This window comes from Thunnus maccoyii, chromosome 16 (assembly GCF_910596095.1).
Source record: "Thunnus maccoyii chromosome 16, fThuMac1.1, whole genome shotgun sequence".
NCBI lineage: Eukaryota > Metazoa > Chordata > Actinopteri > Scombriformes > Scombridae > Thunnus > Thunnus maccoyii.
This window is the reverse complement of record NC_056548.1, coordinates 24,789,417-24,800,365: the sequence shown is the minus strand read 5'-3', so window position 1 is coordinate 24,800,365 and position 10,949 is coordinate 24,789,417. Positions and strand designations below refer to the sequence as shown.

Genomic DNA, 10,949 nt, shown 5'->3' with positions numbered 1-10,949 from the left:
ACCAGCAAACAGCAACTTTTAATGACTTGGACAGCCATGCAAACTAATTTTGTGTGTTGTAAACAAATGTTTGAAATATTGAAAATTTGTATAATTGAAAATTGTGCAACCAACCGACATACATGGCATCTTCAAATGGGATGTTGAAAAGCAACATTTTATTAAGGCTTAAAGTTATGCATAGTTAAGAGTGTGGCTACTTAGATTGACAGGTGCTACCACAGCAACAATGTTAGTTAGGTAACATAACCATGGTGTAACCCCAGATTCACAGAATATAGGTGTAACCATAGCTATGACAGTGTTTTTTTAGGTCATGACAGTTAATTGTAACATTTTGGTCACCTAAAAAAATTATTATTAATTATTATTATTAATTAATTTTTTTTTTACAGTCTAAGCCAGTGACTGGTCTTTTACTTTCTCAACCTTACATAACTGGAATGTACAATCTGCTCAGATTACTATAGGGTGAGCTAGACTGATACAAAGCTTTCAATGCATACAAAGTAAAACCAAACAAACATTAATTAATTAGGATTAATTTAATTAATTAGGTGTAGTTTAATTAATTCGGATTTCTATGTTACTACTGACTATCACAGTTTTCTATGGAGACATGCATAGCCATGAGTGCACCCAGTTTAATGTCATTGAATAAAGAGCAGTTTTACCCTTCCTCCCTCAGCTTGACAGTGCCTATCACCCGCTGCTAACGATGCACACCTATTACTAATTAAGCAGATGATCTGCCCTAACATCACAAAACACAAAAACCCCACCATCACAGCAGGACTGAAGCCCTGCAGCAAAACATAACTCTGTGAAACACAAAATACTCAGCTGAAACTTGTATTCTGCCATTTGTGTAACATGACCGATAAATGAAGAGATAAACTGAAACACTGGACTGAAATTAATGATTTATTGCACAAACAAACACTGTTAATGCTGGGAAACTGGGGCTAGTTAAAAGGGAGATGAGCAACATTTTCACATTGAATTATTAATTATGGAAGAAACACATCAGAGTAAAAAATTACTTTACTCCAGCGTCTGTCATAGCTTGTATCATAAACTGCCGTAATCTTTCTGTCTTTCAGATAAGAACATGAATATTGATCCAGCCATTAGTTACTCCCCAATTATAATAGAGTAGCCAGAAAAGCCCCTTGTTCACTCAGGTACACTTTATTATGTTTATGTATTATGCTAAGCTTGTCCATTGTATCAGGAGTACACTGAGGGACACAAGGATCATTAAAGCAGTTATAATTATAATTTTCCATAATAACAATGTGTAATGTGGCAGATGTCGCTCGTAGTGATGAACCTACAGAGAATTAACAGTGACTCTGTAGCTCGCCTTGGCTTTATGGAGCTTTATAGCAAGTTTGAGCTCATTGTTTAGATGTCCAACTGCAACTTTACTGTTCTTTACTGCTCTCATAGTGTTTTTAGGCAGCTGTTTTTAGAGAAAAAGCTCTAAAAACCTGTACACACTGTACAAAGTCTGCTTAGCTCCAAATGGCAAACAGACACAGTTAGCTGTAGACTAGCTGATGAACATAGTGGAGCATTTAGCCACTAAAGAGCCAGATATTTCCCTCAGGAGTTGATAAAGAGCAAAAAGAGAGTGAACATGGGACTTACATTCATCAGGTGGACAGAAAAACAACCAAATGAATGAAAATGTTGCTCTGTAATTGGTGGATGTGGAAATAAGCAACTGTTTGCTAACAAGAGCAACATATCAGTTTAAAAGGTGATATGTCACACTGTGTTTACAACTTGAATTAAAAATCAGTTAATGTAGGTTTAAGTCACGTATGTACTAAGAATGACTACAATAGTGTTAGTAATTCTTAACATTAATTGTAATGTCACACAACAAGCATACTTTATTAGCTTCACCTACACACCAATTTACTTTACTAGCTAACAGTGAAGGCTGTGATGTATTTATGTTTGTAATACCAATTTGAATCCATAAAACACCCCTTACATTCGCATTGCCATTAAAAATGATTTCAAACACTTTTTGGACAAAGTAACACTGAAATAACTTTCGGATCCAACCTGTTTTCACATATGTTAGCATATAGCCTACAGTATGTTAGCTCACATTTATCGACATACTCCTAATATCCTGTAATACTTATTGTTACCCCAAAATATAATATTATTCACCCCCAGTGTTTGGTACTATTTGATGTCTCCATGGTCCACCTCTACTAAAAATGGCCTTATAAAATCAATAAAAATGTCGCTACTCTCTCTCAATCCACTCTAAAAATTAGCTAAACTACACTGTTCTTATTTGCATTTGTGAATTTGCCACATTTTATTAAAAAAAATGCTGGCACAGATATATTTTTGGGAGTAGGATTCTAAAAAGATGACACATTTTCAGAGTTCCAAGTTGCACCCTGTTTTTTTGTTTTGTTTTTGTTTTTACAAAACAGGAGCTCAGATCTGCCAGTGTCAGGGAAAAGTGTCTCGGGCAACAGATTGAACTGTCTTGAAAGTCGTCAGTAAATGACAGGGATTGATCTTTGTGATTGCGTGGATTTCCTTTATCACTTTCATCTTCCAAATCCAAACAATCTCTTAAATCTTACACACCTTCTGCAGCCACAAAGCTGGTGTCTGTTGCTTCCGTTCAGGCTCTGAAAACCCCCTTTTCAGCTGTCTGTTTCCCAGTGCATCATGAGTCTGCAGTGGCAGCTTCAGGATAATCGAAAGTGCCACTGTATGTTTCTGTAGATTTATCGAGGAAATGTAAAATGCTGCCATGATGTCCACTACTGGGGTGAAAAATGGGAAGACGGAAACATCTTGGAAAAGATGAAGCAGTTATTGAAAATTGCTGATGTTGGCGGAGAGTAGATACAGCATAAGAAAAATGTGTCACAGGCAAAGGGAAAGATTAGTTACTCCAGAATGCGGATTATATGCTTTATGGGAGCAGTCCCAGTGGATGCTGTGTCAAATTAACAGCCTACTTACGTTCTAGGACAGTAATGCATCTTGTGAGTCCAACGATGTAGTGCCACCAGCCACATAGTTCATGGAGTCTGTCTCAGTCTAAACAAGACTAAATGTCAGTGCTACCATGAAGCTGTAGGCTAATGCGCATTACGCACCAGAACAAAACAGAAAAATGAAAAGACAACTTTGCTTTTCTTAGACTGTGGGTGGAAAAAAAGTTTTTTCCTGGGGATGTTGCTAAAGGAAAGGCCATATTCAAATCAAAGAGGTTTATTTTCTGTACAGTAGCTATTTTAGGACATCCCTGACTTCTGTCAGCTCTGTGAACTCAGGCCAACAATAGCAATGTATAAAAAACAATGCAGCAGTCTAAAATTCAGTGAGACCAAACTTTTCATGGCAACAATGAACCTGCAAATAATGAATTCCCTGTTTTCGCAATTGAAATGTCTCAGAATCTACAGTAGTGAGAACACTTGATTGCATAAAAGGGTCTAAGTCTAAAGATGTCTTTGATATTGATGCAAATTAAAAAAAATAATAAAATCAATACCATGTAAGCCTTTAACTCAACCGATAAATCTATCAATAACAAACACCTATTTTCCTTCTTCCTGAAAAGCTGCAGTAGTGACCCTTGTCTTCAGGTGAAAGAACTATCCCATCAAATCATAGACCCATTAGTATCCTCCCAGTAGCGTAGTTTATGCTAGTCTCTCTTTTCTCACTCTTTTAAATGAAGGTGAATTTTCTCTACACCCAATGCAATTTGGTTTCTAAAAGCATCATTCTACAAAAAAGGCAAATTGCTTTTTTGTTGAACCAATCAAAAGTTATGTTGATGAAGGTGGTGTTGTCGGAGCTGTGTTTTTAGATTTTAAGAAAGCACTTGACACAGTTAATCATAACTTTTTACATTTAAAAAAATTCTAAATTAAATTTATTTGCCAATGCCCTGACCTGGATGGAATCCTAATTAAATAAGAAGAAACAATGTACAAGAGTGGGTGATAAGTGTTCCTCATTTGCTAGTTGGGGTATATCTTGGGACCAATTTTATTTGGTATATATATTAATGATCTTCCTCATGTAAGTCCAGATGTTAACATCCAAATGTATGCTGATGATACTGTGATTTTTATCCGTGCAAGATCTAAAGAACATGCTGCAGCGAAACTGACAGCTGCAATGAGCAAGGTGTCAGACTAGCTAGCTGATTGATGCTTTACCCTTAATGTAAGCAAAGCAGTTTGCATGTATTTTACAGTGATGATCAATAATTCAGTTCTGACATTTTAATTAATGGTGAAGTCATCGCATCTATGACATGTTAAATATTTAGGCATTATAACTGACACAAACCTGTCTTTTAAAAGACAAGTTAGTAGAGTCATCAGCAATGTTAAGTTTAATCTGAATAATTTTAAGAGCATCAGGCAAAAGTTTTCTCTGTTTGCTCCAAAGCTTTTTGTACACACTATGATTTTTTAACCATCTGTCTTACTGCATAACAACCTGGTCACAGGCAGGTGTGACTACACTGTAATAAATTGCTGTAAAAATACAGCCACACTCTAACAGTAAGGTACTGTTCTCTCTGATGCTTTCTGATGCTTTTTGGAGCCAAAACCTTGCAAATCTACTACACATCAGTGAATGCTAACATTAGTCCAGCCTGGTTTATACCTACACCTTATTTACTATCTAAAGCACATAACAGTTGAAGTTTATTCAAATATATAGCCAAGTTGATTAAGATATGATGATATATGTAAGATATGTTTGCTGTTGAGCCCCAAAAGTGTTTCTAAGCTGTACCTAGGTTGCTGCAAATATATTGTAGTTTGTTGGCAAGCTGTACTAAAACCTGGGACATAATAGATGATTTCTTACATGATGTTTTATTACATGTACTTCATTGTCATTAACCCTGAGAGGGGAACAGAGGCCAGCCGGGGAAAGTAGTGCCAAGAAGACAGGTGAACTCACAATGAATCCTCATCACCACTTTTCTGAGGAACTTGACGTCACTTCATAAGGGTACGTTCAGTGTCCTTGTTTAAAATGTTTTTCTCTCCCATTCAATTGTTCCACTTCTCTTTCTCTCACTCTGTGCTCGACATTCATTCTTGGTTCTTTCTCACTCAGTGAGCTGTGAGCCTGGAAGCCTGGATGCCGACCTTCTGCCAATTATAACAGAGGACATTTGAAGGCATTACAAATTTTGTATCCTGCAGTCTGTTTATTTGTGCTTTTATATTTTTTAACAGTAGTTTGCAAAGCAGTTACTATTTAGACTCATTACTAAGTTTTGCTGGCAGCAAAGGATATTATAATTAACAGGTTTACAATGACCCCCTGTGAAAAGGCATGAACCTTGAGAATTATTTTTCAAACATGTATACTTGAATATACTTGGCGTATTTGAAAGCTTTTTTGAATAAATGTTCAATTCCATAAAGTTGTCACTTGTCTCATCCTCTTTTGTGCTAGATGTTAAGGGTTATGCATTTTTAAATTAGCTCTGAGCTGATCTCATTACTGAACCATTAACATTGAAGACACATTGTTATTTACAGTATATGTCTGCAATATATAGTTGTTTTTATTAATATGGATAAGAAGAAAACTACAGTAAGAAACTGTTCATATAGATTACAATGGCAACACTGGAAAAATACAGTATATTACTGCAGGCTTAGCTACAGTATCAAACTGTAAAGCTCACATTCCACAGCAGATTACTGTAGTAATTTTTACAGCAATTAACTGTTAAGGTAAATTATGACACTGTAAAAAATGGTAAAACATTGCCCATAGTTTGCTGTAACTTTACAGGGAAATTTGTTACAGTCTACACTAAAGCATGTGTACTTGCTCTATAAACAAATCCTAAAAGTACTAGATAAAAAACTAAGGGATCATCAACACTGTAATTTCCTGAAAAAACAGAATTTCCTCAATTTTGATAACTTCCTATTTTACTCTGATGCATGCCTGATGTTTAAAATTATTCATAATCTTACACCTCCTCCTCTTAGAGGATGCCTGGCCTATCCTGGCAGTGGAAGTGCCAGTATAACTAGAGCATATGCTAGGGGTGACTGGGTGCTGCAGTTCAGAAAGACAGCATTTGATTAATCTGCTTTTTTGATTAAAGTGAGGAAGTGGAATTCCATACCCACAAACATTAGAGACTTGGGAAGCTGTGCAGTGTTTAAAACCACCCTCAAGCTTTGGCTGAAGTCAGCACAAGTGTCACCACCAATGATTGCCATTTATGTATTTATTGTATTATCATACTGATTCTATTTATTATCTCCAGGTGATACAATGATGGAAAGAGTTAACAGGATTCAAAACATATTCCTTTTCCCACAAGCCCAAAAAAAGACAGGCATAATTAGGAGAAAAACAAGAGCCCATAGGAACCCCAATCTTTTGTATGTATACTTCATCCATAAACTAAAATATTATTATTGTGAATGACCCAGTCTGTCAGTTTCAATAGAAAGTCAGAGGACGGTGTAGAGTTCTTTCTGTCTGAAAGGTAGTAACTTAAAGCAATTAACCCCTCTTGGTGGTCAATATTTGTATACAAACTTTCTGTAGGTAAGTAGGTAAAAAAGCTGCTATAACAGGGTGTTCAGTTCAATTCATTAACAATGATACAGCCCTGATCAAGCACCTCTGTCAGTGGAGCATCAAACTGTTTTTCATGTTCAGTAAGGGATTGCTATATAGTCTTTCATAATACTTGGTGTCAAGTTAGCGATGAGCCTCTTTGATGTATTTGTTCTTGGATAACACAACTACAGTGCCACCCTTGTCTGCTGGACGAATAAAGATATATTGATTATTAGAAAGTTCATTCAAGGCAAGGTGCTCTTTGTTTGACAGGTTGGACTTGGGAGTGAAAGGGTAAGCATTTAATAATTTATTAACCTCAAAGTCCACTTTTTTAGGAAACATAATGAGTGCTGGGTTGGACACTGTAGGTGAGACTGAGATTTAGGTTTAAAGTTGGTAGATGAATCAGTTGTATTGACAGGGGTATCCACATCAGGAAAATTATATGTAGGGCCAGCATTATGGAAATACCCCATTTTGAGATGGAGGCTGCGGTAAAAATGGAATAAATCCACTCTAGTATTGAAAACACAGGTGTTGTCAGTAGGAGCAAAAGACAAACCTTGTCAGTTAAAACTGTGAAGTGGTCTTTGTTTAAGTCCACATCAGAAAGATTAATTACGGCTGATAGTACCTCTGTGTTTTGTTCCTCAGTCCCTCTCTCCTCCCTGTAGGTGGCCGATGTGCGTCTCGTACCCTGGCGTGTCCTGTGTTTGTGTGTGGCTTGCCAGGATGTGGAATAGGTGGCCATTTGCTCTTGGAAAAATCCTGATCTATAGATACATTGGATCTCCTGTCATTCTCACTGCTGGTGAGGTTGAAAGAGACCTTTCTGATGCCTTACCCATGTGGGTCTCAAACCTACATTTCCAACAGTAGACACGACCCTGTTCATAGTCAGTGTCTCTTTTGAATTTCTGGAGTTTTATCTTCTTGACAGTTGTCTCCAGCTCTCACAGGTTGACGTTGAGTTTGTGTTGGAAAGATGCTAATTGTTCTGATGATGTAGGGAGTGAAGCTCTGATTTCTTCACTGTTGGTTTGCAGTTTCTCCCTCTGTGCTTTGCTATCCTCAATCTTTTCACCCCCACCACCTCAAAGAAATCTTCCCATATGGGCAATTCCAATGCCTGTGGCGTATTTGTGATCAAGAGGCTGATTTTGTTGAACAGGCTGAGGCCATGTCCAATATGTTTTCAGACAGAGCTTACAAACACAGGGTGATTAAGCAGGCATTTGACAGAGCACAGTCACTTGAGCGGGATACTCATGTCAGTCTCATCCATTTTTTGTCACCACATATAGTACACATGCTGAATAAATCAAACAGATCATTAAAATAAACTGCACCATTCTTGAGAGTGACACCCTTTTGAGTTTTCCCTGAACCCCCTATTATTTCTTTTATATGCACCCCCACTCTTAGAGACAGGCTTACTGGTTCACATCTTCCAGCAGATATAAAAGGTATTTCTTTGACCAAACCGGTGGGCACTTTCAAATGTATGCATTGCCCTTACTGTGATAATGTACAAACTAAATGCTTTCTTGATGTCAACACAAGGAGGACTTAATTATTTTCTATTTGTTTCACCTGTCATGTTATTCTCTGTGTCATGTAATTGCCTACCATTGGCTGTTGCTACTACATAGGTCAAGCCACACCCATATTGTTTGTTTTCAAGTCCTGACGAAGACCTACAGTGGTCAAAATATGTTTTTTTAAATGATTTAGCCACTAAAATAAAGCCTTTTTAATACTTCCTTCCTTGCTGTCATATTTTCTTATGTTTGGAGTGCCTGGATTGCCTTCTTTTTTGAAGCAACCATTTTTCTCCGTGTTCCAAGAACACCCGCCACATTTTCAATCTATGTTTGATTATACAGAGCAACCATTCTTTTCCTTCACTTTGTTATTTGTTGCAGGGACCAGAAGTTTGATTCATTCCAGGTAATGCACAGCCTTGTCACTTTTAAAAAGAGGTTAACTCAAGCATTATCTTCAAGCAACATTCTACGAACCCTAAACATGAATCAACCTCAGGGGCACAACGCTTTATTCAGAGCCTTGATATGAAAGAGCCTGCAAGGTTCCTCAAAAAGCCTCTGTCACTTCTAATCACTGACGTATTGTGCAGGCAGGGAGGAAATTTGTGAGATTTTATGCATAGTCAGTTCCGATGATCATCCTCCCCATTGTTGCTGTCCGTGGCGCTGAAATGACAGCATCATTATTGTCTCTTTGAGCACAGTGGCGACATGGCCTCGTTCCCCCTGGCCTGATGAAATAGGAGAAAGGAAAGGAGCGGCAATGATTGCGCGTTCTCTCTCTCTCTCTCTCTGACGGTTTCCCTTCATGCATACATGTGCTCTGATCTGAGAAAAGCACCACCTACAGAAGCTCAAACTTCATCATCAGGAAATCAAAGAAAAACATATCACAGTGCAGTGTTTCATTAACACAAGAGCAGAACAGAATCATCACAAAAATGATTACTCACCAAAGATTGAGATGAAAATCTAAAAATAAATAAAAACACACACAAAATGATGATCTTGTATGCAGGATCTTACGGTCTCTGAATCATAGAGATCTTATTTTTTCATATTTGAAATTACTTGCTCATTGTAGCTTGTGGCAACTCTCCCCTGACAGATTGCTCATATAAAAATGTCATTTATATTAAAAACACACAACATGATTACCTAATTATTTTTTAGTTATGAAAGCATCAAGATTGTGTGCATGTTGAACACACTGACCTGCTTTGCAGTGTCACTGCACATATTATAAAGCGTGGGTTTGGAAAGGACACCTTTTCTAATTAAATCAACAAAACTACCATTGCAGACCTGTATTTAAGTTTTTCTGTTGACCATAACCATGACCTTTCTTAAACTAGGAGCTGGTTTTTGAATTCACAGTGCTGTAAGTAACTTTTAGCAAAGAACTGAGAGAACTCCCATGTTAACAGAAGGTGCGTGATTGACACTGATACTGTGGATGACATCATCCTTTACCAATGAATTTCAGTGATTGGTTGTGAGGTGATTCATGTCAGGGCATGTGAAATTAATTATTTAACAATACACAAGGGGACAATTTAAACTAATTAAAGAGGGACAAGTGAATCCAAGTATGCTTTCAAAGTTCATAGTATATTTTTCCAAATTTCTAGCATAACGAGGCACATTACCTGCAGCAGCTAACTACTTGTGATGTCTTAGTGACTTTAGAGTCCTAAGTCCTGACTTTTGTCAGACAGAGTTTCTCCTAACTCTACCTTTTTTAGGACTTAATTTGAGCCTAAGGATGTTTTGTGAATAAGCCCCTGGTGCCTTAATTATCCTAACCATATCTAAACCATAGTTTATTTGCCAAAAACACTGAAAAAAAGCCATAACTATACCATATTTGTCATGTGCATACACTGTAGAACACTACAAATGTGGACATGGACCAGCTTTGGTCTTCCACATCACGTCCAGTGGGTGCATGAATGTGAATCCTTTGTTTGTGGGTCTGCAATCAGAATCTAATGCGGGAAAGGCGGACCCTGCCAGTAACACTTAAAACTACCATAAACAGACAAATAAAGAATACAAACGCATTAAATGGCAATTAAATAGTATCAAAAATATGGTTTGGTCTTATGAAAATCTTAAGCATATAACTTTAATATGCTTGATACATGACAAAAACTATACTTAAAGTATGTAATTGTTTTCTATTTCTGTACAACAAACTACTACTTATTCTTCATGGTCATGTACCCCCTCGATCCAAAAGAATCAACATCTTTCCTCTTATATCTCTGGATTTTGCCATGCTGCTTTCATAAATGAGGCCTCAGACTTGTTAATGAGATCTATGGGCTATGCTCTAGTGACTACAACAATAATTGCCTCCACACCAGTGCAGATCCTGTTGCTTTGCTTTTTGGCGGCTGGCAGGCTTCAGTGGTGCCACCCACATACACCTGAAGGAATTCAAGATCTTCATTAAAATGAGGAGAGGGCTCCTGTTTCTTACATCACTGCCTCCCCCCACTCCCCTCATCAATGGCAACAGGTTAGTGTGAATACATCCATTAAATTGGATTTCTGGCCTGCAGGGAGTGACAAGCGGAAAGAGGTGTTTGAACCAGGAGAGAAGGATGGTGTGCATTTTTGGGGTGACGGGAAAACAGTCCCTGTCGTAATAACATGGCTATTTGGTCTGCTTAAGCCCCAATTTCCACAGTTCAAGCCATTGATGTGTTTCAGACACAGTCAATTTGGGGGATGGCTGATCACAATGAAATAGCTGTGCGAGGTGTCCAGTTTGGA

The 10,949-nt window shown here is 37.6% G+C and overlaps 1 long non-coding RNA gene across 2 annotated transcripts; it reads left to right on the top strand.

The window, feature by feature from the left end:
• The first annotated feature begins 4,683 nt into the window (after positions 1–4,683).
• On the top strand, positions 4,684–5,452 carry LOC121881469. Of its 2 annotated transcripts, none has more exons than XR_006091785.1 (3): positions 4,684–4,762; positions 4,937–5,031; positions 5,140–5,452. It is a non-coding gene; the product is annotated as an uncharacterized LOC121881469 (long non-coding RNA). The 2 variants fall into 2 exon arrangements; XR_006091784.1 differs by having other exon boundaries at positions 4,736–4,762; positions 4,927–5,031.
• The last annotated feature ends 5,497 nt before the right edge of the window (positions 5,453–10,949 follow it).